This window comes from Callorhinchus milii, unplaced genomic scaffold, assembly GCF_018977255.1.
Source record: "Callorhinchus milii isolate IMCB2004 unplaced genomic scaffold, IMCB_Cmil_1.0 Scaffold6, whole genome shotgun sequence".
NCBI lineage: Eukaryota > Metazoa > Chordata > Chondrichthyes > Chimaeriformes > Callorhinchidae > Callorhinchus > Callorhinchus milii.
In genome coordinates this window covers 14,015,181-14,041,589 of record NW_024704747.1, presented here as the reverse complement: position 1 = coordinate 14,041,589, position 26,409 = coordinate 14,015,181, and the positions used below count along the sequence as shown (strand labels likewise).

At 38.3% G+C, this 26,409-nt stretch overlaps 1 protein-coding gene across 5 annotated transcripts in view; it reads right to left on the bottom strand.

Moving 5' to 3' along the window:
• Positions 1–26,409, bottom strand: part of LOC103186688 (histone deacetylase 4) — a 279,511-nt gene that overhangs the window by 198,190 nt on the left and 54,912 nt on the right. The window contains exon 1 of one of the 5 annotated variants that reach the window (XM_042336164.1): positions 23,762–23,861. The exons of the other annotated variants lie outside the window; for them this stretch is intronic. The gene's annotated coding sequence lies outside the window, so the exon portion shown is untranslated. Of the gene's footprint in view, positions 1–23,761; positions 23,862–26,409 lie in introns of those variants that run through there. 5 annotated transcript variants of the gene reach the window in all.

Here is a 26,409-nt window from a genome sequence, read left to right as displayed (position 1 = left end):
AAGCTCATATCTCAGAACCAAGCTCTAGCTCATCAACAAAAACAACATCAGAGAGCGACGTGAGGGAGAGCTGCATGTGTACTGAGAAAGTCGGCCTGTTTAATCAGTAGCAATGCATTCGGTAGTAAAACCTCAACCGTAAATAGGTTACAATAATCAGAATTTTACATTCCAACCATTTATCATATTTTCACATTTTCTTTCTGAACATTGGTTTCACTAAACAGCCACATCAATGGCGATCCTTCTGTCTTGTTCTGAGAGCAGCACTGATCTTTTTGAACTACATGCACTTTGCTATTTAAAGCTAACCTCTTCTGCTCAAGATGCATCTTAAAGCCTTGATTCTTTCACCAGTTCATAAAGAACACAAATTAAAAAGACACTGATAAGTAATGCATGCAGAATACTGATAGGAACTGCACTGTGTGAACAAGAACCTGCAAAGTAGCTAACACATTCGCTAAGTTTAATCAAACGCAGCATAGTGCTATACACTTATAGCTATGAAATGCATTTTTGGGGGCGTGGGATTTCTATGCTGCTCTATTCAGATGTTACTTTATCACGTAATACATCCACAGAGGAAATTGTATTGAGCCATCCCTATAATTTCTCAAGTATTTTATCTGAAAGATTTAATAGTTTAATTTCACATACGATTAGAAATCTACCAAAACATCAAGCGCATGAGGCAACTCTGCTATATAGTTTGCTTTTTACTGGTCCTACTACAAAACCAAGAGTTTTATGCTGATAGAATCCCACAAGTCCTGTTTTTTTTCCTTCCTAAAGATCTCATACATCTCCTCCTGTGAAGGAGACAGGCATACACCAAGAAATCCGCCAACCTAAGTTCTCAGCCACATCTCATGAAAAAGCAGCTCAGGAACTTGCCAACATGTCAAATGGTAGGCAACAAAATGAATCGACTTCCTATACAGTTTTTTCGCAGTAAATAAACAGTAATAAAAAGTATGTGTATCCACAGAAGTGCATTTACCTCTCTTCCCCCCAAAAGTGAAAAGTAACAAAAATTCTTAAAGACTTTGAAATGCATTCAGGTTTCTCAACGGCTGTATCCAACTACCATAAACAGTGTAAGATTACTGCCACTAATTGGTAAAATCGGTAAGTAAGGAGTATAACCTCACAATCTTCATTGGAAAAGTCGACAGCTTGGTTTGAATAGCACTTTCAAACAGAATGAACATCTCAAAGTACCTGAGAAATATAATGGAGAACTGTCCAGGGAAAATGACGATTGAAAGAGAATGACCAAAGATACAAATGAAAAATACATAAAGATCACAGTGTGCCTCAACTCAAAACTGATAGAATTGTCAGCCTATTGCACCAGTCATTTTTTGACAGTTGTGATATTTTTGTACACAATATTGGGCAGTTTTGCCCTGCAGGCCATTTCTATAAAGAACCATGATTCTGCCTTGAATGCCTTTTTAAAGTTTCTTATGGCAGACAATGGATTTGAACCAGGGTCAGCAGGCAAAGGGCCTGTGCCATCCAGTTCCACATGATTTATCCCCAATCGCCAATATTATAAACGCCCAATAGGAACATAATATCCCAAAACAGAATAAAGCACTGCAATTGGATTTTACGAATAAGTACTGGCATTTCTGCAAGTACTCAAACAGAAAAGGAATTTAGCTTCCTGAGTGCCTGCACCCACTCATAACGGTTACAAATTTGACAGTGCTGGAAGGTGACCAAAGGCGCAATCGAAAAGAAAGGTCTTCAGCAGAGACCTGAAAATGGGAAGAGAGGGGGCGAGGCGAAGGGAGTGAGGAAGGCAGTTCCAGAGCCTCGGGGCATAATGGCTGAAGGCACGGCCACCGAGGGTGGAGCGGAAGACTCGGGATGAGGAGGAGGCCAGACCCAGAGCTTCAAACATGCGTGGGAAGAGCTTCAAACACCCGTGGGAAAACTCCGACATCTCCAAAGCACTATGATACATTGACATAAGCACCAACAGGCAATGCTCCAATCTCCTCTGAAGCTGCGTAATATTTTATGTTCCATATCGGTGGATACAACACAGTGACTGAGATGTAAATTGGTGAGATTTCATAAATTCACCAGACCTGTTATTATAAGCACAGTTCAGTTGGAATGATTCTGTCTCTCCCCCCTACCCCAGAAAAATTCAGACAGATTTTAAAAATGTGTCTTCATCAAAACAAATTAAACAGCAAGTTTTCTTTCTTGCGGAAAGGGCCCTATACCTAAAGGTATTGCGCAACAGATAGCTCAGCTCTTGCATTTAGCTATTTACAATCAGAGGCCCCAAATTGTTCATGGTCTTTACCTCAAGATTTAAGATTGTGCAGAATTTTGGAAGATTTTTAAAAATTCAGTCTTAATTTGAAAGTTGGTTTCAAATGAACACTGATTTAGATATTCTTTACTTTCTAGATTTAGAAAATTAGATTTTTCCACAATTATACATAATCTTTAATTTTAGAAAGCTGTTTTTAAATTTCAGGCCTCCGTCAAATCCCATCCAGAAATGTCCTCCTGTCACAATTACAACCCCTTCTGGGCAAGAAAGACAAATAATTCTTTGCCATGACCTTTATTTTTTTAATTAAACTTCAAGAAATACACAAAACCAAAACACATTTAGCCGGAGATTATTGTGCAGGAACGGTAGACAGGATATCTTGTTAAGAGTTTGTAATTTTGGTTCAGAAATGATACTCGTTCACAAAGGACTGCATTTGCATCAGTTATTCTGAGAAATTCAACAAACACAGCAAAGGGTGCCAATACAATAGCTGAACAAATGTTATAAAGTAAACAATCATTAGATCGAAAAAATACCAGAGCATTTACACAGAAACATACAAAAACAATTCAATGTAATCAACGACAAATGCTAGAAACTAACTAGAAACTAAAAACTCAAGCTAGAAACTACCCATAGAGATTTCTTATGCTCAGTGATGGTGTTTCTTGCACGTAAAAATTAATAAAATAAAATGCCAGTTTAAGGAAGAAATGGAAATTCACAGGAGAGTCACTCCGCCTGGGTCTAAATTTACTTCATTTTCTCAGTATTTTAAAGTGGGCAGAATATGGCAAATTGTTGAATTTAGTCTCAATTTTGAAGCCAATTTTCTGTAGCTCCGAAAAGAAACTTAAAGAAATCCAGATTCAAAATTAAGGTTGTATTTAAGAATTTGCCAAATTCTTGATGTTCAAATTCTGGGAGCGCAAATTTAGACCCAGATGAAATTTCGAACACTCACATTTTTAATCACACATTTAGCACTTCAATTGCATACTGTAAAATGCAATTTAGAACAAATGCTGTCATGTGGTATGGTGGTGTACTGCAGTATTACAAGACAGTCACAATCTGTGCAGTAAGTAGATCTTGCATTTCTACAGGTCTCTTTTTGGAGATCACTTATGAGTACTTCAAAACTGTTAAAATTCTTTCCGCCATCCTAATCTCCATTATTGTGGAGTCCAGTAGCGTATTAGACACCAACATTCTGTAGTGGCTCAGTGAGGTGTAGAGTGAATCCACGAATGGTGATGCTGTCAGCACCCAAGGTGTGGAGGCACTGACAGGAGCCAAGCAGGAGGGCCACAGGCTTGTTGATATTCAACTGGAGCGCTCTGAGACGCTACCCTGTGTAAGGGCTGCTATATAAATGCAAGTTGTTGTTGGAGAAAGTTAGTTCTCATCCAGGACTTGTTGACTGACACAGCTGGAATCAAGGATGTATGTTTTAAACAAATAAAAACCTAACAATGTCACATTGCTAGAAGATAACTTGTCATAAGGCCTTTACAGTATTTCCCCATTGTACCAGATAGGGCAGTGTACATGCAAGCAGTCATCAGGTTCTGGCCAGAATTCCCTGACTAATTGGGCCAGTGCAGGGCATGGAATAGATTACACAAACAATGGATTTAAAACTAGAGAGATTTCCGCAATAAACTAAAATAATCCTGAAATGTACTTTTGGGCTTTTGTTTATTTATTTACTAACCACATGATGTAAGAAAATGCAATGTCAGAGACCCAAATTAATAGATGTTCACAGAAAACAATCCTATCAGACACTGGTGGCATAGAAGCCATAAGTAATGTGTATAAGACCATCTTCAAGAGACTTAAAACTGATTGCTTAAATAATCGCTACATTTGATTTGCAAAATTGGTCACTCACTTCATGGCTATTTGCAGAACATTGCTGTAATCAAATTGGCTGCTGCATTTACCTGCGGATAGTCACTACACATCACAGTAAAATCCTGTAAAGTTCTTTGAGAATTTCAACAACATGATAAGGCACCATATCAAATACAAGTATTATTATTACTTGGCACAGTCATTTCACAAATAATAAAACCCCAAATCAAACCCTTTTTTCTTTCAGTGCAGGATCAATGTTGCTTGCTTTAAAGTAAAACAAAACCTTATTTTGACTTAGTCATGCTCTTCGCTCCTGCTGTTCCAGCACACAGCTCTAGAATACGTTCACATTTCCCTAGACCTACCCAATGCACATTACATTCTCCCTCCATTAATCACTATGACAACTAGTGGATCTGGAATTCATTGGTCGAACTCAAATTCGCCAACATGTTGAAACAATAACCTCAACACAAAATGTCAGTGCACCAACCATTGAGCAGAGCAGGATGTCTCTCATTCCTGCAGAGAAACGGTTGATAGAATTTCGATGCAAAGGGATTTCCACAGAAAATAATTTTCCTTTTCTGCAACCTAGATCAGCTTCAGGTTACTAAAACCCACAGTTCAGTGAAGCGAGTATGAAGCATTACTTATTTCTGACTCCACAGAGTGAAAGCCAGTATGATTAATAACTCTCGTTTCCTATTGACAGCAGACAAAGTATTTTAATAGTGTTTTCTAGTTAAAACAATGCCAGCACATCCAGTACCACTATAATTCAGATACATGAATAACTGCTGGTTGGTACCTGCCACCTGCACAGAAAAACAGACCCACTGCAAGATTTTCAATGACATTTTCAGGAATTAAACTAAACCACTTTCTTTCCTCCTCCAAGAGAAGCATGCACAAAAAGGCTCCACAGTTTTGCCAAAAGGTTTTAGCATATCAAACGGTGTAGAACTCACCTCTGTTTAATTTTCAGCCAGGAAATGGTGAAAGAAGTGAGCAAAGCCTTGTTCACAACATAGATATAAAATATCTCAACATCCAGATAATCGTTTAATAAACCCTTCCCCTTCAAAGGTTGTAGCCGAAGAAATACAGTTACAACATTAACTGAAAATGAATCAAAAGATGCAAGTGTTTAAATGCTATTCTGGAAGTGGTTGGAAGACTGGAGGAAGAAATATGAGCAGACACATGAACTAGATGATGACAGGATGTGGTTCATCAATGCATAACATGCAAGATCCAGCTTCTCCTCAATTATGGAAAACAGCACTAACCATTCGCCTGCAGATAAATAAATAGCAGCAATACGAAAGTAGTATCTAGCTCATAGAATTGCCATCTATATTTTTTTGACCCGGCTTGGCCAGTTTTGCCAGTTGCCAGCAAAAAGATTTAATTTTTTTTTACAGCACATGCAAGAGAGAGAGAGAACTCACATACTCATGCATGTCAGCACTGTAAAAGAAGGTCTTTCATGCACGCCCACAAGAGTAGGCATGGTGAGAGCACAGGTGTGGGGCTACTGCTCTGTAATTCACAGTGGCATGAATGATGATGGTAGGCAGGTTCCAACATAAATGTGAATGAACACTTACGTTGGAACATAAAGCACCCTGCTTCACTGAAACCTTTGGTCATAACACGTGCAGCTACTGTATGAGCAGCTCATTACTTGCTCAACAAATAAACATATACCTACTCCCGAAGTGATGTCAGTGGCAACCTGACAGCCATATTATGATGCCTCTTTATAACATGGATGCTAGACATCCCATGACACTATTCAAAAAGAGTTTCTTCCAGTATCCTGGCTAACAAATCCCAAATAAAATTGGTCACTCACTCCAAGGCTGTTTTTGGGACATTATTGGGTGCAAACTGACAAGCACATTTCACCCACAAAATACAATCAATGCACTTTACAGTATATCCTGTGAAGCACTTTGAGACATCTCAACGATGTGATAAAGGGCTATATGAAATGCAAGGATTATTATCATCATGCACACTTCATTGTGCAGTAGAAGTACTCGTATAAAGCTAGCTTTAAAACATGCATAGTTCACAGAGGAGTGTGATACAAGAGAAACAGAATTCAAATTTTGAAGGATAAATAACAAAAAATACAATTGCTTAAGAATAACATTCCGCTTCTGTAAATCCACATTGTTAAAGTAAGCACATTATAGTTTTTGAAACCTGCAATGATGCATAATTCTGAACTTACCGACCACATTAGGTATGCCGATAGGAAGTGAGACACTTTAAAACTGCCAGCTATTTTTCCATGAAAATGTTTCCACTCAGAAGAGAAAAGCAAATAATTTTTATGCCATTGCTATGAGCACAGAGAACATCTATGCAAAATTGGAATCGTATTGAAGAAAGAGTGATATAATTGGAAGAGACCAAGTTAAACCAAATCAGCTCCGAAATTAATGTCCATTTATAGTGCACTGTTTGTGTAGTGCAGCACAGGTAGTTTTAATTCCTAAGATACTGATTTGAAATCACTTCAGGAGGTGATTCTGAATCTGCTGTCTACATCATAAATCCAGTTATGATTTTTTTTACCCAGCCAATTTCTAATGAAATTTGAACTTAAAAAGCGTACTGCCTGTAAGCTTATTAAAGCGTCATTCTCGTTCCTGGCTGTAAAACATTAGAAAGCAAATCAGCATTTGAAGTTGGTTAGCAGAGCATTGCTCATATACAGAGTGTTACTTCGTCTCTGACAGCCTGGCAATTTCAAACCACTTCCAGCACCAGAAAAAAAGGCAAGTCGAGAGAAAGAGCAGGACCAAAGCAGGTGAAAGAGTAGCTAGATTAGCAAGAGGGAACATCCATTAAAACAATTACATCAATGGGTTGACTTATGCAGAAGCAAGGGTTTAGGTTTAGTTATTAATCTCCTAGACAGTAGGAATGGATGCGCACAGCAAATGTTCAGGAGGCTCTTCTAGAGCTAAATACATGCCTAAAGAGACTCGAAAAACCCAGGAAAAAAATTAAAGAATTATATGGCAATTTATGAGAGGTTGTGCAGATTTTCACATCTGTCTGACAATGTTATTCAGTGATGATCTAGGTAACTAAAAAATAACCTTTACATTTGATGCAGAACTTCTTTAACATAATAATAATAATCCTTGCATTTGATATAGCGCTTTTCACGTCGGGAGGACGTCCCAAAGCACTTCACAGAACACACTGTAAAGTAAATTGACTGTATATTTGTGGGCGATCGCGGCAGCCAATTGCGCACAGGAATGTCCCACAAACAGTCGTAGATTGAAAATGACCAATTTATTATTGTTTTTGGTTTTTGGAGGGATTATTATTAGGTGTGTGGAGTAAGGAAACGTGCCCAAGGTTTCGCCCTCTGCCTGGAATTGAACTCAGGTCTCTCGCTTGCAAAGCGAGTGCTCTAACCACTGAGCTACAGGACTCCAGTTGCTTCTTGTGGTGAATTCACAGGAATTCACACAAAAAGCAACTAGAATTTGAAGGGAGGTTGAAAGGAAGCACAATCCATTACTAAACAACTGCCTTACCTCAGGAAGAGGTGGAAAAGTTGCCCAAATTAGGTAACAGATTTCCAGAAAAGCCTGGGCAGGAAAGAGAAAAGCTATAATGAATGAAAGATTTGGTTTCAAGAGAGCTCTCTTGCTGGGAGAGCTGAAGGAAAGAAATTGAAGAGAAGGGAATTTCTCTCAGTTTCTGGTCAACAAACCCGTATATAAAATGAGTTGTATTATTTGGCATAAAGTGACAGTTTGTAGGATATTGCATGCAAATTGGCTGCTGTGTTTGCCTATAAAAATATATTTTATAGTGAATACTGTGAAGCCTTTTGAGACATCCTCCAACATAAAAGGTGCTATATGAAATACAGGGATTATTATTTGAAAATAAATAGGACAATTTGCACATGATTCAGTGCCATGGGACGTCCTGCCGACATGAAAGTCGCTATAGAAATGTAATTTTGTTATCCTTGTTGATTCGCAAATGATATTTTTATGCAACACTAAATTGAGGAATGATTCCCAGGGATTGAAAGTGGCCACCATAATTTTATTATTTGGAAAAACAATGAGAGAGGTGGCTGTAAACTATAGGTCAGTAATTTGAATATCAATGGTTGGGGACTTTAGTGGCACTGCCTGCATCAAGGAAACAATGTCTGTGAAGACTTTACAAATTGGATCTTACTTGGTATTTTTGTGGTTAAAAAATAAATGATGAAAGTAAATAAAAATATTTACCAATGGAAATAAATTTTGAACTTTGAAACTTTGAAAAACCTAGTGAATATCAATTTCCACCATAAAATTTTAAACCATTATGAACTTACATTATGAACTGACAACAAATCAAAATAAATTGTATAGTGCAAAGTATTCATCAGAGCTAATCATTATTTCAGATGAGTAGATAATTATTTGGGGAGGACAAGTTTGCAGGGCTATGGGGAGAGAGCAGGGGGTGGGATTGAATTGGATAGCTCTTTTCAAAGAGCGGCACAGACATGATGGGCCGAATGGCCTCCTTCTGTGCTGTATAATTCCATGATTCTATGATTATGATCCTTAGATATCAATGCTATTAATAATAATAATAATAATAATCCTTGCATTTGATATAGTGCTTTTCACGTCGGGAGGACGTCCCAAAGCGCTTCACAGAACACACTGTAAAGTGAATTGACTGTATATTTGTGGGCAAACGCGGCAGCCAATTGCGCACAGCAATGTCCCACAAACAGCCGTAGATTAAAAATGACCAATTTATTATTGTTTGGGGTTTTGGAGGGATTATTATTAGGCTCTGTGTGGAGTAAGGAAACTTGCCCAAGGTTTCACCCTCTGCCTGGAATTGAACTCAGGTCTCTCGCTTGCAAAGTGAGTGCTCTAACCACTGAGCTACAGGACTCCACTTAAGAGGTTACTGGCAGGCGACACATAATTTTAGGTACCAGAAATCAGCATGAGGAAAGGGTAAGAAAATTGGCCTGATTTTCTTTAAAAAAGAGATTTTGAGGTGACCTAATTTAAGTTTTCAAGATTATGTTCATTGTGGCTAAGAGCTTTAAATAGGTCAGAACAAACCTTCAAAGTTAGGAACAAAATGCAAAATCAGGTAAGGATCTTTTCAACCACAAGGGAATGGAGTCGTGGAATAAGTTACCAGGGGTATCTTTGAGATAGAGAACACGAATGTGTTCAAGAGGGAATTTGATGCCCTTTTCAAGAGGAGAGATTGAGGGATTAGGATAAGAAGACATGAAAGTGGAATTGATCTATCAAAAAAGACAGACTTGTTAGGCTTAATGGCCTTTTCCTGTTAATAAAAATTCTTATGTTCTTAAGGGAAAGACTGTTGCCACAGTAACACAAGGCAAGGCTTATACTTCAAGAAACAGCGGCTGCCAAAGAGCACTGGTATAAAGTCTCGATTTCCAAGGTAAGCTTTACAGATATGAAAAAGGTTCTGTAAATTGGGTTTTAGTATAACCAGTGAACTAACAGAACAGATGCTTAACAAGACTCCAGAAATGTTCCACTAACTTCCTGAAGCAATGGAAATAATGTATTAAATTGAACTGTAACAATATTCGGTTGCTCCCACTACAGTAGTCTGTTTACATAGCGCTCTAGTGGTAGAAAACAGGGGCAGCACATTGACAGCTGAGGACTATCCTGTTCCACTTTGGATTTATCCAGTGTAATTAGAAATTTCACCCCTTGGTTATAACAGCGCAAACTTTGAACAAGAACAGATTACCTATTCTATAAAATCGCACACTTCCCCATTTTTCCCCATCCTACCTTACTCTAAATATACTTTAAAAAAATCCATTTAGTCAACGTATACTACATCTCCCTAGTGGGCAGCCAAAAATCGCTGGTATTAACAGAACACTACATTTGAATATGCCAGCAAATTTTGCCTAAAGGCCTAGAAACTGTAGCATGCAGAGATCCATTAAAAACAACTATTTACATAAACTGAAAAGCCATTAAATGAATGCATATCCACGCACTTTATTATACTATATAAACAAATCATTGTGAGCAACACTATAGCTGTCAAGAATATTTTGCTCACTTTTTTGATGGTTCTGAGGGTGAAGGTAATGCCCTGTCATACAGATTCCAGATTTAAATTCTGATCTAGATTAAGCGTTCTGAGACACTACCCTCTGTGAAGGGCATTTATAAATGCAATTTTTTGTGGTTGTCTGTGCTGCGATCTCAGCTGGCTGCAATTGGGGCACGATTGGCTTCAATGTAAGTCAGGAGTGGGATCTCTGGTTGATGTTTCTAATTTGTTTCCTTTATAAACATAAATATAATATAAATATAGATATTAGAGAAAGGTGGGATGGGGTAAGGTGTATGGTTGGATGAAGACGAGATTGAGTTCAGCTATTCGAGTTTGGATGAACACCCCTATTGACAAAGCTCATTCATGGAAGGGAGAAAATTCGAGAGAAAAAAGATTTAACCATGCTAGTTTCTGGGTGCTAACTGCACCTTTCAGAGGTCAAGTTGCAGCAGCTCATACACAAAATCATACTGAAATAATAATAATCCTTGCATTTGATATAGCTCCTTTTCACATAATTGAGACTTCTCAAAGCGCCTCACAGAATATATTGTAAAGTGAATTGACTGTGTATTTTGTAGGTGAAACACAGCAGCTCACCAGTATCCCACAAACAGTCGTGGATTGATTGTTTCAGGGATGATTACCCCTGGAATGCGATCTGCCAATCGATTGATAACTGGGTTTCTTCCCACGCTAGGTAAACTGAGGTTTGTGGAGTAAGGAAACGTGCCTAAAATTTCGCCCTGCCTGGGAATCAAACCTAGGTCCTCTCGCTTGTGAGGTGAGCACACAAAACACTATGCTACTCCACAAAGCACAACAATATACCCCTCTGCATTCACAAAATAAATTAAAATTACAACTATGACAGAAAATAAAGATCTAAAACAAGAAATGTCTCGTCTCTTGCAACTGTGAACAATCAGTCAACCGTGCTTTCAAAAAAAAACTATCAGTAGACGTGAGCCTGAATAATACCAGCAGACAAAGTTCTGTTGCATATTGTCAACCGAACATTTGCCCCACTTGAAACCCACTTTTCTCTCATTCTGCACATAACCAGACTACAGAAAGCCATAACATTAATTGTATTGAACCTAGGACTTCCTCACACAACGTCTCAAAAGTTATTTTTAAGTGTAGTTTCAGTTAAGAAGGCAAACACAGCAGATTATCTGTGCCAGCAACCCCACTAAAAGTAATGAAATGAACAACCAATGAATCATTTTTTGTTGTGCAGCAGGCAATGTGCTCTGTTGCTGAACAGTAGTGAACACTTGGATGGTTTCTCTGAATTATATGCAAATGATGGACAGCAATGAAAGATACTGCAGTATTTGCTGGAAGGTAAATAAAAACAAATACAAACTCACACATTTTATGATACTATAGAAACAAAGGATCATTGTAAATGCATGCATGCTCTGGCTAGAGTATAATTTACAACTCTGCATTAACCTTCTGGTCTCCCAATGTATTTGCAATACACACCAACAAGGAGAAAGATGGCAGTTCCGAAGTTAATCTGCTAGTAAGCACCAAGTGACAAGGTCAGGTAACTATATAACCTGTAGTTTACACAAACGTTCATACATTACAACCAAGGCATGCCAATACACACTGCAAACAAAAGGAATTAAGTGCAGCTCACGTTTACAGCATAACACTTTTGAAAACAAACAGACTTTATCTGCATATTTCCTGCTTACATACTGTAAGATTTTGAGCTGACCTATAAGCTTGGCAGAATGCTATTCAGGATCATATTTAAACAGTCACTGGCACTTTGAAACATTATGACGGAATAAGAAGCCGTAAATAATGCAAATTCTTTCTTTTGTTTTTTTTCTCAAAATGCAACCATGGCTAAAATCAGGATCTGGGAAAGTCAGAAGAAATGCACAAACCCACCAAAAATGTCAATGTCCATAAATTATTCTCTGAATTATTTGGTAGGCATAAAATAAAATTACAGATGATTTCTTACAATTAACAAAAAGTATTTCACAACACTAACTAAAATGGTTAGGTAAATTTCTTATGTTGACAACTTACCAAAAACAACTTTTTTAAAAAATTGTTGCCATACTACATTGTTTTACTACATAAATGTCCCAGCACATCGTAAGAATTCAATCGTTTCCACCATCAATTATCAATTATTATACACCAAGCAATTCCACAAACACAAAAGTAATGACAACTCCCATTCATATAAAACTGGTCATTCACTTCATGGCTTTTGTGAGAAATTGCTGTGCACAAATACCCTGCTGTGTTCGTGTAACAAAAATAGTGACTTCACAGCAAAACCACAAAGCACAACAATAATATCCCTCTGTTTTCACAAAATAAATTAAAATTACAATTATAACAGAAAATAAAGATCTAAAACAAGAAATGTTTCGACTCTTGCCTTGTGAAGCACTTTATAATGTCCCACTGAAAGTGCTGTCAAATGCAAGATTATTTAGAGAGGAACCTTTTGCTCTGTTTATTTTAAGGGGGAGAATTGATAATATTTCAAAGCCTCCAGAGAGCCTCTTTGTTTAGCCACAATGCTACAACAATGCAATGTACAACAGGCAGATGGTTCATAGATGTTCCTTTGTATTTCTTAAAATTAGCTTGCCAAATAAAAAAACGGTTTAAAACCACAACTTTAGCCAAATGGCACGTAAATAACTCAGTGTCACTTATCTGAAGAAAGTAGATATTCTTACCGTGCACGTACACATTCAACATTCAACCAGTTGTAGAAATGACTATTCGAATACTGTGCTGTTTATGACCTTTAAGTGAAGACTCTGCTTTTGCAGTGCATCCATCAGCTGTGCTCACTGAACAACAGTCCATTTCTTATTTGCTGGCAGTCACACAACGTAAAAGGGCTTCAAGCTCACACTTGGGGGCAGATGTCTGAGCGCCAGAACAGCTGGGAGCCATGCTCTCCATTCAGTAAAAAGACTTGCAAATTCAATAAGCCATTTTTAGCCACGAGAAGCTGGAGGACCTTACATGAAACAGAAACAACTGTTGGCTGTCCAAACCACGGACAAAGATCAATTAATAGTTTAACAATCCATCCACAGTACGTAACTGTGCTGGTACGAAAAGCAACAACCCTATAATTAGACCAAACATAAAGCACCGTGCTGTTTCTGTAATCTGATCTACTGAAAAGTCATCCCACCCCTGCTTTTGAAGCATCCACAAAAGAAAATAAGCTGGCCGTGCTATTGAACAATCAAATTACCACGCTTACATTACTCACATTTTTCAAACCATGATCTACAAATGGCATTTTAGTTCTTTGAAAAATGTGTATTGCTGCAAGGGCTCTATTAATGTGCCCTCGAGTTTGCAGCGTGAAACAAACAACCAGAGTTCCCACTCCTGCTCACGAGGCAGTGGCTCCCACTGGATCACAAATGAATGGACATTGGCCAAAGGCAGAATCCAGCTTGGCTGTGATCATCTCCCACGGTGAAGGTCCTCTTCCTCTCTCTCCCCCTTCATTTTAGTTAAATTGCTTCACTAAACATGAAAAATAGACAGAGCTTATGCAATTGCAGTCCAGTCAGAATCATTGTGTTGGAAAGGTGAGAATTTTTTTGAAACTCATTAGTTTCAAAGTCCTGTAGACTTTGTGGAGTCCTGTAGCTTAGTGGTTAAAGTACTCGCCTCGCAAGCAAGGATCTGGGTCCGATTCCTAGGCAGGGCAAAACATTGGGCAAGTGTCCTTACTCTGCACACCTCTGTTTACCAAGCAGGAAGTAGAAAAGCGGTTGATAAGTTGATTGGCAAATCGCTTTGAGGGTAATAATCCCTTATAAAAAATGTGGTCATTCAGTTCACGACTGTTTGTGGGACACTGCTGTGAGCAATTGGCTGCCGGGTTTCGCCCACAAACCATACAATCAATACACTTTACAGTATATTCTGTGAACCGCTTGTAGGCGTCTCAAAAACTTGATGAAGCTCTAAATCAAATGCAAGGATTATCATTAGGTTAATATGAAAGAGCAGTTGGGGGGGGTGGAAGAGGGGAAACAAGTTTGCCTAACACTGCCCAACTGCATGGAGTTACCTCAACTTGGTCCTCCCCTCAATAAATAGTCTTGGAAGAGATTTGAAATTACTTGCTGCTTAGACTTAAGGCCAGATTTACATTTAAGTTTGTGATGAATATTGAAAAATTCTTAAATGAGAAATGTTGGAGGTTACTTTTGTAGATTTTACAGGTGCAAATGGTACAGCTTTGTGTTAACTTTTAAACACTCGAATAATGTATTATGTAGAAGATCTATTTTCATTAGTAAGTAATGTTTAACAATTCTCATCTATGTGAAATGATAGGCAATCTCCATGAACCACTGCAGCTCCATTGTGTTCCTTTGTGATTAAGAGCTTTAGCAAATCTTGGCAAACAGAAGAATTAAATTAATAATCCTACCCAGGATGGATTGTATTTTGTTAAATACACATTCACAAAGAAAAATAGTTATTTTGTAATCCAATGCAATGAAATTTAGCAAGGACATCAATCCAAAGAGATGCCCCACTTCATACTACACAACATGAATGGAATTACCATAACAGCAAGTGTTTGACTTAAAGCAGGAAGATACCATCTTCTTGGCAAGCACTGTATGACCCAGAAATGATAGTTTCTACACCTCTAATTCTGTGCAATTTACTTGTTAACACTGACAATTTCCCCAACATTGAAATAACTGCACTCATGCAATTCCAAGGTTGCTGCAGAACCTAGAAACCAGCTTCAATGATTCATAAAAACCTTAAAATGCAGGCATACAAGCTGAAAGGATGAAACTGACACTATTGCAAACATTTAGTGTTTGAAAAATGGTAAGCTACCAGATCAGATTTATTCTTCTTCCTTAGAAATATTTGATGTAGGTTTTAAAAAAATAATACAGTAATTATCTTTAATTTTGCAATAGCACATAAATATTTTACCTATCCAAAAAAGAATGAACAAGCAGAGAAACCTGTTCACTTGCTCTGAGCTGGAGAAGTGTAATCCACAGTAAGAGAAGCTATTTCTTCTGAACACAGAGCAGCCAAATGTAGAGGTAAAATTCAACTATTCAACTTCTGTAGCAAAAACTGAATCAATAAGAACCCGTTATGTGAAGAGAATCATCCAAAATGATTCAGTTCTAGAAGTTGATAAGGTAACAGCCTCAAAGCTACCCCAAAATAAAATACCTAGAAGTAGGTATTTGAAATTTCAGTGTAAAAAAAAGTCTAATATTAGTACGTCACAAAAAAAAGCTTTGCATAGGGGTCCAATTTCAAAGGAGTTCCAGAAACAGGAGGTAGATCCACAAATATCACTATCAGTTCCAATATGTATCTTAGTACCAACCATAGTGGCCATTGCAATTTACAATTGTGCAGAATTTGGAAAATTGATGAATTCAGACTTGGTTTGAAGGCTACTTTTCTGCCTGTTTTTCAATTTAAGACAAAATAATAATAATCATTCCATTAATGTCAGGAAGACTTCTCAAAGTCCTTCACAGCACTTTACTGTAAAATGTAGTTACTCGTTTGAAATACCAGATGTATTGGGGCCTCTTTTGTGAAGTTAAGACAGTTTAGGACTACTTCATTCAGTCATTCAATCGACCATTGTTGATTTAAGCTAATAAAAAGTATGACTTTTGTCATACTTATTAATAGGATTAGAGCATTCAAAGAAATTGTTTTTTTAAGCCTTGTGGCACTCTGGGTTTTCAGGCCCAACTGTTAGTATTAATGACATCCACAAATCTCACCATCAGGGAAGAAGGTGGCAGGTTTATGCTCCCAATTTCCCATATGACAATTTCCTGATCTTCTTACAGTCAGAATAAGCAAAGTAAAGGCGAGTCCTCCTCCACAGGAAGCAAGAGAAGAAAAAGAGAGCACCTAACAGGAACACACACACTTTGCCTCCCACGCCTCAACTGTGCAAAATGGTCGCAATCTCACTGGGTAGCAAATACCACAAAATGACAGGTTATGCATCACATAATGTAAATAGGATCGGAAATGAATTTCTAGAACATTACAATAATAATCTTTATATTTAATATAGCGCCTTATCACATCATTGAGACGTCTCAAAGCATTTCACAGGTTATAATGTAAAGTGTAGTGACTGGACTGTATTTTGGGGATGAAATATTACATTACAAAATATTACAATGTATAAATCACATAAAATAAGCATTACAGTTAAGTTGGGTCACACCTCAAAAAACATAGTGGTCTACATATGTAGGGAAACACCACTCCACTGGAACAGCTCAGATGATCATGCTGTCACTGTGCAAGATGCTTATGGCTCAGTTGTGTCGCAAGCAGTTAGAACTTGCGTTTGTAGATGAGTCACTTGAGACAGCAGCATGGCGTTGTCACACTTGCTCATATCTCATGTTCTCTAATATCAGTTGAGTTCTCTGCAGGCTCATTTAAAACACACGCATAGAGTTCGATCTGATTATCAGTTGATTTGTGACTTCAACTTTGTGAGACTCTCCTCATAGTGATTCTCTGAAATTGGAATCACATAACATACAGCATGCATCAATTCAATTTGGATAAAGACTGTAAATGCTGTTGCAGAATTAACCCAATCGTCTTTGTTTGATATGAACATGGTCATTCCCTCCCTGGTTGCAACTAATGCAATCTAGTGCGGCAAACAATTCACCTGGTGTCTAGCAGCAGCAGTCTGAGATGATATGTTTGTCACCGGTTTCTCCAACACATAGGCTTTACTTCAAGCACATTGATAAATAAATTATATCCTCACATGCCAGAGATCAAAGAATATAAAAAAATATTTTCAGAATCACCACTCTTAATAATTAAATAGTTTGTGTATTCAACCAATTGTAACTAGCTGCTAAATATTAAGACAAGTCCGACTCCAGAATTGCCAATCACATCATGTCCCTATAGCCATTTAGATAGTTATAACTACAGCCAAATCCAGCCATGAAAAGGAATGAAATGAAAGATAATGGTCAACAACAAGTTATAAAGCTTCAATTCAACTAAGCAGTTCTGTCAACATCATGAAGCACGAGTACATCAACATAGCTCTAGAAGCTTAGGATCACATCCCTGATAACAGCATTAATTAGCTTCCCTGGTGGCTCAGAGACCAAATGCATTGTTGGCCTGTCTCAGAAATGGGCAAGATGCCAGCAACACCCAATGCCAAACCCAGTCAATGCAAACACTTTTAGGACAGTAAAAGAATAGGAGTGATAAATAAATCAGTTAATGTACTTGACGATTATGTCTTATTTATTGTAGCATTTCAGTATTAAATGGCACACACGCAAATATTACCCAACAAGCTTTTAGTATGCCCAAAAGAAAATGTTAGATTAGAAAGAAAGCAAATGCCATGCCCCACAGGCATGCAGAAATGGCAAACTATCAGTCAGCAGAACATTGTGTGCTCAGCCTGCAAATATTTTTAAAATATACTTGAAATTACACAATGGACCAAATGGCCTTCTTCTGTGCTGTAAATTTCTGTAGTACTATGGCAAGGTGCAAAACAGTCTGTGGATGTTTGCTTCATTAAAATATGTCACAAAGTGGAAGTGATAAGTCATTGTGGTTACCATTTCCCCACAATAGCACATTGAAAATACTACCAGAAATCATGCATCTGGAACACAATTACATCAGTAAGTTATTAAAGTTCAAGAAAAAAAGCCAGTGAATTCAAACTTCTACTGGTATATAAATGTTGCAAAAACACATACCCACATACACAAGGGCTGTAAAATCTTATACCATGATTTCTATGAAACTGGAATCATGAAGCAACTGGGCAACACTTGGAGATTGCTTGCCTCCTAGGTATTGAATTTTACAAATTAAGCAGAATTGCTGATCTCGGATTGGTGAAGTTTGAGAACCCAATATGCTGATTTAAAGAAGTCATCTGTAAGAAACTTTGAAAAAGCACAAACGATTTTTAGCAAACTACTTCCTGCTTTTCTCCTCCATTATGTTAATTTTACAATATCAATATCTTCTCACTGAAGAGTTTCCAGCTAACTGACATTCCTAGAATGGCAAGCAGCAACCTCCTCTGAAAACTCCACTCAAACAACCTATATTGGTTGCTGGGCTGTTCCTGTACAGCAGGTACTGTAGTTCCACATAACTTTGTATCACAAACAGGAAAATAAACTGATGTTTATAGGGAGAAAAAAGCCATCAATGGCAAGGTCATCACACCAGCAGCTGAACAATTGTAAACCTTCACATGTAATGCGAGACAATAGAGTAAAAACAATCAGTCCAAGAGATGAAGTGGATAGCTATTTGTTAGGTCAAGGGTATTAAGGGATATGTAACAAGGGCAGGTAATTGGACTTGAGGTACAGATCAGCCATGATTTTATAGGATGGCGAAACAGGCTCAAGGGGCTGAATGGCCTACTCCTGTTTCTATGTAGTAGTGCACTAATGCCTACAATTATCACTATTATCTGAAAGAAGGCCTACAATGCATGAAAATATGCCAAACTCTGAGCAGTGCCAGTGATCTTGACCACTTATCAACTCTCCCCAAGTACATCATATTGAATGGACATATTGAATGGATTTGATCTCATACTGTTAAACATAGATGGCATTTTTATTCAATTCCAAACAATATAAAGTACTGAATTTCAATAGAATGGTTTACTCTCATTTGAACATTTTTCAATAGAATTCATTTGTTTGACTTTGAATGCTCCATTTCCCCCTCCCTCCTTAAAGGGAAGGATAGTTGTATTGGTCTAACTGATTGTTTAACCACATTGCTGAGCTAAAATTACTGACCAGATGATAGGAATTGAACAGCAGTTTCACAGACCTTAAATGTCACGGGTGAGCTCCCAGGGGATACACTCCTTTTTTTTCCAAAGCTGGTTTTCGTAGGATATAAAACTGAAAATGGCAGCCACAACATCTGGAATCTCAATATCCTCCAGTTGCAGAAGTGAATGATGAGCGTTGATGGGTACTTTGCTCCTTTTGTCACTCATATTCAATTGATCTCTTCCACAACATTGAAAAGTCTCATTCTGGTCAACCACAGTTTGAAACAAAGCAATACCTCCCACAAGCACATATTTCACAACAGTGACATAGGGCTGAGTCATTAGCTTTAATGGACTGAAACACAATACCCCAATTTGTCTGACCTTGCTTAAATGCTCAAAATAAATACAAAACACTGCTTGGAAAATGCAGTTAAACATGTAGATGTCTCCTTGGATACTTTTTCATCCTACATACAAGCACAGGGAATACATTACTAAGGATATTAATCTATGAATGGCACACTTGTATACTCAGTTGGTTTACTGGAACATTTAACAAACAGTAAAATGCTTTGAGAAAATGACAGACATTTTTCAACATTGAATGACCCAGATACTTAAAAGTATCAACTATCTGATTACACAAGACATTCAGACACATGTTTTCGATAAGTGCAGGACTTTGGCATGAAAAGCTCTCAAAATGTTAAGATTACTCACTGAAGGAAAAAGCCTTCACAACCATTTGTTTTGAAAGAAATGTAACCTCTGCGTGCATTAAGTAATTGGCTGTTTTCCCACAAAAGGAAATCACCTAGGATGTTGCCTCTAGGAAATTCACACTGTGGCCAACTGGATGGATTTTTCCCATTGGACTGTGTAACAGCTTTCTTCTGAGGCATGCATTCACTTCTTTGGCAGGCAGAAAACAGATTTTTTGAGTAGAGAAGGATGCCATTCTGCAATGAGGTCGATGCTACAGTTATTTTTTTTCTTTCCAAATCATAAGTCATCCTATTTACTTTCCAAATCTTGCCCCATATAGTTAAATGTTTTACTTTTCAGGTACTTATCCAGAGTTCTTTTCAATGGTTCCATTGATAAAGCCTCAATAGCCACTTGCAGTCATGAATTCTACACCCTAACAAATCTCTGTGAAGAACTTCCTCTTAACCTTGCCCTGATTCTTTGAACAGTCTTAAGAGGAAGCAGCAAGCAAAACCAAACGATTCAAGAGAACTGTAACATTATATTAACTAGAAATTAACAAATATTCAATACAACTCTAAGCCAGAACAGCTCTGAAAAAGAATGATGGTAAGGCTACAAAAGAGATTAAACTGAAAAACACGATGACTACCCCACTATAATAAATCTTATGCAGCGTTTATACTACACATTAGGCAATGAATCATTGCCATTTGCCACCAAACATTCTGTGGGGAATCAGGCAAATCAAGTTGCCATTTGCCACCAAACATTCTGTGGGGAATCAGGCAAATCAAGTTGCTCCTGGCACCACCTGAAAGAGCTGGTATTAGGAGTGCAGTTTGCTGATACTGCAGAATAAACGTAGCAAGTGCATTGCACTAGACTTATTCCCCATATTCTGTTTAAATCGCCCAAACAAGGTTATTGGATTCAAGACTCCGTGCTTGAAAATGTATACTTTTTTTCGATCTGGATAGAATGATTGTGGGCCAGGCAATATCATAGAATCATAAAATAATACCGAACAGAAGGAGGCCATTTGGTCCATCTTGCCTGTGCCAGCGATTTGGAAGAGCAATATAAATGAACTTTCCCACTGCACATTGAGATACTGAATGAATAAGCATGGATGGGTTATGGGTTCAAGCACCAAGTGAAAAATTATTTATTGCCAGGTGTCAAATAGTTTCAGGTGCAACAAAACAAATATAGAATACATAATCAGTCATTTGGTCAACCTCAACAAACAAGCAGTACAGAAAATTGGTGGAGCACAGAAACTCCAAAGGGCTCCCATCCTGAGGTATTAAGTCAAAATAACACTGCTTTGCATAAAAAAAGTTTACTGCCTAAATATTAATAATACTTACATTTGATATTATAATATCAAAATATAATTTGATATTAAAGATATTATCTAATCAACAGACAATGCACATGTTCAGAGTTCCTCCTGCCATCCCAGAGATGAGCACAAGATTATACATTCAGTGCCCAAGTTGCAACCTGCTGCACACTGATGGATTTCAAGTTTCTTTTGCAAAGTAAATGAACTGCCTCAGTCAACAAAGCTATTTTATGCTGTCAACATAGAAGAGTAATGATGTGAGTACATCAACAAACTGATACTTGCTTTCAAAAGGGTGAAATGCAAGATGATAGATAAAACTTCAGCACTGAAATTGGAATTTAAAAAATCCTATTTGCATGGTAAGGCCATTATTTCATCAAGGTCCAGGCCTGACCCCAGGGAAAGGAGTAAGAAGCCCTGTGAGGGTAGCGAAGAATATTTCATGCAACACACCAGCTGGTGAAGTAAAGGAACAAGATATTACAATTGAAGAGCTATGTAGAAATAAATTAATTTTGAGCATCCGGGTTGGGGTGGAACCCATAACCTTCTGACACAACAGAAAGAGCCCTGCAACTGAACCAATTTAAGACTTTGAAGTCCCTTTTCATGAACCAGGATGCTCTCCAGTCTGTGTATGAACTTTGGTGGAGACTGGTATTAAATCCAAAATTGGATGTACAGAATATAGGTAATGCCATATGATAAATGCTACACTTGTTTGACAGAAGAGCAGGGAGAACGAAAGCACGGTCGAAGGGTCTTGAGCTGGGTCTTGAAGGTGGCGAGACGGATGGACTGCAGGATTGAGTTCCAGAGGGTGGGTGCAGAGTGGCGGAAGGCCTGCCCGCCAACAAAGGCGGGGGATGTGAAGCAGGCCGGAGCCCGCTGAGCAGAGGGAGCGAACAGTGTGGTAGGGGGTTAGGAGGTCGGAGAGGTAGGGGGGAGCAAGACCGTGGAGGGCTTTGAAGGTGAGGACCAGGATCTTGAACTGTATCCTCTATGTGATGGGAAGCCAGTGGTGTTGAGCAAGGATGGGGGTGATAGGGTCACGGAGCCTAGTGCGGGAGAGGACACAGGCTGCAGAGTTCTGGATGATCTGCAGCCCATAGAAGGAGGAGAGGCCAACAAGCAGTGAGTTTGCATAGTCGAACTTCGATGTAATGAAGGCGTGTATGAAAAACCGGTAGCATCAATAGATTTCAACCAAAAATAGTAGTTCTGCCTGTGGGAAGGTGCAACACTGTACAATCCAGCGATGATACCCCAACAATCAACAATTTATTTTTATCCATACGCTTTTAAAAGGCACATAGATAAATATTTGAAAGCTAGAAATAATTAACAGGTGTAGGGGAAAGACAAAGAAGTGGCACTGAATGGGTAGCTCTTTTAGAGAGTTAGCAATAATACAATTTGGCAAATTACCTCTTTCTGTGCTATAAAGGTCTGATTTTGTTCAAAGCAAAGAAATTGAGAAACAGAAAACAAGCTCTTTCAACGTCGACATTGAACCTTCTCTGATTAACTAACCTTAGCAATAACAATGAAGCTGATAGTTATTTGCTGTTGCAAACAAGGTCCAAGTTTGGAAATCCCAAGTATTGTCACTGGGATTTTATTTCAATAAAACTCACACGAGTCTTATCTTTATAAATCATATAATAACCTATGTTATAAATCATATAATCACCACTATTTAATGCACCTGAGTCCCATTCAGTTTCATACAAAAAAACAGTTTTTTCCCACTAATCATATTTTGGATAAATGGTTAAATCCTAAGTTTCTTAGTTCCAAATGCATCCAAAATCCTATGCAAATCATCTCCTAACTCGTAACTTACTGGCTGCATTGAATCGCGGGAAATGAACTCTTGACCCATCATCGGGTGCACATTTAGCAGCTGCATTGAAGTACACATGTGCAGTGTAGGTTATTGATTAATCCTACTTATGCAAGTTTGCCTGTAACTCATACTTGGTGTAAATCATATTAAATGTTATGCTCCCGACCCGTACAACTTACGAGAATTTTACTGCAGAGCCAAGCAACAGGTTTGCACAGCTGTACTCGATTCTTTCCCTACTGGAGTTGCAGTAATGTGTAATCATGGACATGTGAAAATGTTTTTCCAATATCATCTTGTCCTTCCAAACATACATCTGGAGATAAACTTTGAGCTATATAAACGAGGATGGATTACTGCTGAAGGCAGAAGTGGGAGCATTAGGAGGAGACAAATTAAATGAATCATACAAGAAGCATATTGGAACAATATCAACATATATGGGCTTAAGTAAAGCTAAATAAGGAAACACTGACTCATCAACAATATATGCTTCTCTCCATCTAAAAAACTCGGGTGATAAACTTGGCTCGGTTATTAGCACTCGTACTTTTTGATCAGAAGGTTATGGGGGTGGGGGGTTGGGGTTTCCAGTCCCTTGAACAGAATCGACCTTATATTGTCAAGGATGACACAAATATGCAGTACTCCTGCATTGCTTGAGGCGAGATGTTAAACTGAGATCCTGCTTACCTGTTCTCAGTGTTGTTGCTCAATAGCAATGCATTTTCAAATTCCATCAGAAGTATTGACACAAATCCAGAAATACAAGTCCTCTTCACGGTGCCAGGTATGTACACAAAGAATATCACCTATTTACGTCAATGATAAAATGGGGCAAATAGATATCAGTCAACTTTTTTTGCTCAAACTTTGTAACTACTATACAAGATTAAACAGTTTGAGAGAAAACGGAATTAGTAAAGACTGAATAATCACATTTGTTAAACTTGCCAAACTTTAACATGTAAAGAATCATTGGGAAAGTCAGCTTTTGAAGCATTCAGGTTTTGTTAAGTTTCCAAATTCTGTTCCAGTCCATTTCTGATAGCATTCCTGTTCTAACCATCTCCCCTAACCCTGCTGTCATATAGCTATTCATTGTTAAAAATTCTGCTGTCCCACTTCAGACAAGACATTTTGATTTGTTGCATGACTGTTTTCTGCATAAAACATGTCAATGCCCAACATATTAAAATGTGTGTTAAAATTAACTTAGGATTGGTTAAATTGGTTTAGGCAACCAACTTCCTGTCCATCTGAGCCAAAGCCCACTGCTAACTATTAAAATTCTTCCTTAAGTTGTTCCAACAAAAAAATTACTTCAGAAAAAAAGTACGTTCCAAATTAGAAATGATCGAACCTGGCCTCCACTACCTCAATGAGCTCAAGGGTTATAAAGCATTTGCTTTCATTCCTTTCATCAATAGCAAATTTATTCTATACTCCTTCTTCTCCACCATAACTAAACATGTAAACAGCATCTCTCTCTTATCTGAAAGAAACTATTGTACATGGTATCCACAAAGTCCTCATACCGCTTGTTACAAAACAGCAAAATGAGCCTACGGAGGAGCTGAAATAAGCTGTTAGAGATGCATTTTGCCTCGTTACTCCTTCATGTTATGGAAGATGTCACACCAAACATGGTGATGGATCATTATTTGCCATGAAAATAATGCGCTCACACCAATCTTCTGGACGTCTAAATACAGTTAAAAACTTGTACTGAATACAATTAAGTATTAAGTGGAATCCGCTTTAGTCCCAATGAACCTCGGACTTCAGGTAAATCGAACAAAACCCGGCCCCATTTCGTTTGTATTCTTACTCGTTTTAAATATAACGGTTAACTCGGATGAAAATCTGGTTAATCCGGGCACAATTCCGCCTGGTCACTGCTGAATGTATTCGCTCAGGTGTCGAGCGTTCAGCTACGAGGGACTCGGGGATGTAGATCGGAGTCAAATTGCGATCGACTGCGGACTCCAGCCATTCACAACCCGCTGGAGTTGAGCTGTCAATCAGTGAGGGGGCGGAGGAAAGGGGAAAGAACAAGGGAGGGACTATCGCGATTGATTGACAGCTGAGCTGCAAGTGAATTGGTGGAGCCCATGAATTCAGAACAGCTGCCAGCTGTCAATCACCTCAGGCCCACTGCTAATTGGTCCCCTTCCCATCCAATGGGAACAGCAATGGGAGGGATGAAGCACTGCTGCTCCTCTGCTGAGTGGGAGAGTACTGGACTATATTTTGCAGCCAAACAAAGGTAAGTATATTTTACAGAACTCTGTGAGAGCATTTTGACTTTATTTGATTAGTTAACATTGCTTCAACTGAAACAAAATTATTACATATTATACGGCACCGCCATAGCTCCTCTGCGGGGCGGGAATGGTATTTTGGTTACCCTTGTATACCTCTTAAATCGGACAAAATATTTGGGCCCTCCCCCCCCCACCATGCGTCCGTCTTAACCAGCTTCTGCTGTACTTCCAAATACAGTCACCATTCTTACACATGTTTTAGTTGTTGGTCAGTTCACTGTAGAAAAAAAAAGAGGATAACAGGCCTTTGTGGACACCCTATACATACTGCAAAAATAGGTCCTTGGTTTCAATTGAGAATAACAGGGGTTCCTTGATTCTCATTGATTAGGATTATCAACAAGACGAGGGAATTCTCCAGAAAACAATTTGTGTCAGCTTTAAATTTGAGCTATGGAGTGCTAGCTTTGGAGCCAAAATTTTCAAACACTGAAGGCAATTCTATTACAGATCCTTAAGTCTAATTGAAGGATCCAGGAGAAAGGCCATTTTTCCCTCCTCCAGTCAATGCCATTTCATTTCCTCAACAGGACACGCAAAGAGTTTGTATGGTTGGATCTCCAAAAAAGAGCTACAATTATAAATTAAGTTACTCAATAAAGTATCTAAGGAAAGTGTTGGTAAATCATCAGGAACAAAAATCACAGTCCCAGCAGCTTCTGCTCTCAGCTAGCAAGCGCTGAGTTCACAATCTATCACCAGTTGGTGACAACCAGAACTAAACATGTCCAAAACCTGTCTGGTTGCCAGAAGGCTCAAAGCGGCCAGTGCACAGAATGTCATGGACGGTGGCACCAATCAGTGCTTTAGTTGNAAAAAAATTGTTAGCCAGAGTGTTCCAAAGTTGTGAATGATTTGAAATATTCAGTTGTCAGACATGGCACCAATCAGGATTTACAGTACAGAAAGCCCAATCATGCTCGGGCACTTCAGCAGTGAGCCAACATAACTTGCTCCACCAGCTGCTCCATTGCCCCAAATCATCATGCCAACAAAAGCCAAGAATATCAAGCT